This window comes from Mus caroli, unplaced genomic scaffold (genome assembly GCF_978045245.1).
Source record: "Mus caroli unplaced genomic scaffold, Mus_caroli_1 scaffold_5, whole genome shotgun sequence".
In the NCBI taxonomy this organism is placed as follows: domain Eukaryota; kingdom Metazoa; phylum Chordata; class Mammalia; order Rodentia; family Muridae; genus Mus; species Mus caroli.
The window spans coordinates 136,917,238-136,921,012 of NW_028227260.1; the positions used below are offsets into that span (position 1 = coordinate 136,917,238).

Below are 3,775 nucleotides of genomic sequence, written 5' to 3' on the forward strand. Positions count from 1 at the left end.
GTTACCCATTCTTAATGTTTTATAGCCCAGACTCATATGATAGTAAGGAGAAATTATAGGGTAGTTCTCAATGGAGCTTAAATTTATTTGATCTGTCTGTAATGGCATATAGAGACAGAAATAAATTGGCTTGTCTGAGTAATAGTAGAGTCGTTAAATATGGCTTTGCATGCCTGTAGATATTTTCAGTGGAGAAATATAAAATGTGCTATTAAGAACTTCTTGGCCTTATCATATGCCTGGTATTTTGTGAGAATTTTACACTTATCAGGATTAAGCTTCATGACCATGAAGTGTCACTAGAGGAAACATAAATAGACATCTGTTAAACTATTACTCTTACTATGTGCTATTATGCTCATTGTATTAGAGATAGGTGACAGTTTCATATAGATCAACATGTAAGTATCCTGACACTCAAAATCACTCCAAAGTCATATACATTAAAAGTCTTCAATTTAACTACATGTCTTTCACATATATTATTCAACATATGGTATTCCCTTCTGAATTTGGTCGAACTGAGGTTGTTGAACAGATTTTTCTAGAGCAAGATATGAAAGGAATGCTAATACTTCCTAGTTTGTGGTGTCATCCAAGACTTAAAAACACTAACTCAACTGATATAGGCACTTATGTGTACCCAGGTAGGATTGTGGAGATATGAAGGGGTGGCAGACTTTCAACACAGTAATTCCTATAATTAAGTCCTGTGGGTATGATTCTGATTTAGAAAATATCTTTTAACAAATTTGGCTGAAGGGAATGGTAAAGAATAGATAGATACACTATAAATAGCACTGTACATACATGCAGAAAAATTTAAGAATGCAAGGCAGCAGTTTGAGTCGCGGTAGGATGGAGGAGTGGGCGCTGGGGTACTCGCTGAGCGTCTGCCTGACCTCGGCTCTCCTTCGCTTGCCCAGTCTTCAGCACAGTCAGAGATGGCTGGCAATAAGGCTGGAAAGGACTCTGGAAACTCCAAGACAAAGGCGGTTTCCTGCTCGCAGCAAGCCAACTTGCAGAAATCTAGGACAACCAGCCAAGGACATGTGAGCGCAACGCTGCTGTGTACAGCTTGGTCATCCTAGAGAACTTCACGGCAGAGTTACTTGAGTTGGCAGAAAATGCATCAAACAACTTAAACGTAAAGCATATTACCCCTCATCACTTGCAACTTGATATATATGTAGATGAATAATTGGTTTATCTGATCAAGGCTACAATTGATGGTGGTGGTATCATACCACACATCCACAAATCGCCGATTGGAAAGAAAGGACAACAGAAGACTGTCTAAAGATGCCGGGATTCCTTATTATCTCAGGACTCTAAATATTCTTAACAGCTGTCCAGTGTTGGTGATTCCAGTGGATTGTATCTCTGTGACAAACACAATTTTGGCTTTCTGTAATTCTGTTTGTGCAAGTTGGAGGCTTTAATTAGCTTTCCAACCAGCCAAATTTTTGCATTCCAGTCTTAACCATATGTAAGTGTTACTGTGGCTTCAAAGACGCCATTGATTCTGAAGTAGTGGGTTTTGATTGAGTTGACTGTTTTAAAAAAATTGTTTGGATTTTAATTGTGATGCAGAAGTTTTAGTAACAAACACTTGGTTTTGTACAGACAGTATTTCCACTCTGGTGGATAAGCTCAGTAAAGGTCATATCCCAAACTAGTTTTAAACTTGCTTAATAAATGGGACTTATCTTTCATCTCATTCAGCAACAAGTACATTCTCTGGTTACTAATTAAACAGTGCATCTGTATTTAAAAAAAAAACAAAACAGAATGCAATGCTATGGGATTCTTGATTATATTGGTTGTCCTTCAATACTTTTTACACATAACCTAAACTTAGCTAAAAGATAAGAGGAAGAATCGTTCTGACCCCTGAAAATTAATCTTTCAGAAGCTAATACTAAACAAATTTTGCTCAAGAAAGAACTGGAAAACAGCATGGATGAATCTGAAAAAACATTCAGAGCCAGATTTGAATTTATCGTTGCTCATAATGTGTAAGTTAATTTATCAAAAGAAAAATCAAATAAAACCTTAAAAACATCTAATATTGATTAAGTATTATATCATGTTGGGGACTTGATTTAATGGATTCTCAAATTACATGGGAATTTCAACATTTGCCACAGATCCCTGACACCAATTGATTTTGATTGGGAAATAAAGATGTCAATAGCCAATGGCTGGGCAGGTAGATTGAGGCGGGACCTTTAGATTTGCATGGTTTAAGAACTGTAAGTTCGAGAATTGACAAATGGGACCTCATGAAACTGCAAAGCTTCTGTAAGGCAAAAGACACTGTCAATAAGACAAAAGGGCCACCAACAGATTGGGAAAGGATCTTTACCTATCCTAAATCAGATAGAGGACTAATATAATATATAATATAATATAATATAATATAATATAATATAATATAATATATATAATCCAATATATATAAAGAACTCAAGAAGGTGGACTCCAGAAAATCAAATAACCCCATTAAAAAATGGGGCTCAGAGCTAAACAAGGAATTCTCACCTGAGGAATACCGAATGGCTGAGAAACACCTGAAAAAATGTTCAGCATCCTTAATCATCAGGGAAATACAAATCAAAACAACCCTGAGATTCCATCTCACACCAGTCAGAATGGCTAAGATCAAAAATTCAGGTGACAGCAGATGCTAGTGAGAATGTGGAGAAAGAGGAACACTCCTCCACTGTTGGTGGGATTGCAAGCTTGTACAACCACTCTGGAAATCAGTCTGGTGGATTCTCAGAAAATTGGACATGGTACTACCGGAGGATCCTGCAATACCTCTCCTGGGCATATATCCAGAAGATGTTCCAACTGGTAAGAAGGACACATGCTCCAATATGTTCATAGCAGCCTTATTTATAATAGCCAGAAGCTGGAAAGAACCCAGATGCCCCTCAACAGAGGAATGGATACAGAAAAGGTGGTACATTTACACAATGGAGTACTACTCAACTATTAAAAAGAATGAATTTATGAAATTTCTAGGCAAATGGTTGGACCTGGAGGGCATTATCCTGAGTGAGGTAACCCAATGACAAAAGAACTCAAATGATATGTACTCACTGATGAGTGGATGTTAGCCCAGAAACTTAGAATACCCAAGACATAAGATACAATTTGCAAAACACATGAAACTGAAGAAGAACGAAGACCAAACTGTGGACACTTTGCCCCTTCATAGAATTGGGAACAAAACACCCATGGAAGGAGTTACAGAGACAAGTTTGGAGCTGAGACAAAAGGATGGACCATCTAGAGACTGCCATATTCAGGGATCCATCCCATAATCAGTCTCCAAACGCTGATACAATTGCATACACTAGCAGGATTGTGCTGATAGGACCCTGATATAGCAGTCTCTAGTGAGACTACGCAGGGGCCTAGCAAACACAGAAGTGGATGCTCACAGTCAGCTATTGGATGGATCACAGGGCCCCCAATGGAGGAGTTAGAGAAAGTACCCAAGGAGCTACAGGGAACTGCAACCCTATAGGTGGAACAACATTATGAACTAACCAGTACCCCGGAGCTCTTGACTCTAGCTGCATATGTATCAAAAGATGGCCTAGTCGGCCATCACTGAAAAAAGGCCCATTGGACTTGCAAACTTTATATGCCCCAGTACAGGGGAACGCCAGGGCCAAAAAGTGGGAATGGATGGGTAGGGGAGTGGGGGGAAGGGTATAGGGGACTTTTGGGATAGCATTGGAAATGTACTTGAGGAAAATAC

At 38.8% G+C, this 3,775-nt stretch overlaps 1 pseudogene; it reads left to right on the plus strand.

The window, feature by feature from the left end:
- The first annotated feature begins 944 nt into the window (after positions 1-944).
- LOC110286191 (histone H2A.Z pseudogene) lies at positions 945-1,300 on the plus strand (annotated as a pseudogene).
- The last annotated feature ends 2,475 nt before the right edge of the window (positions 1,301-3,775 follow it).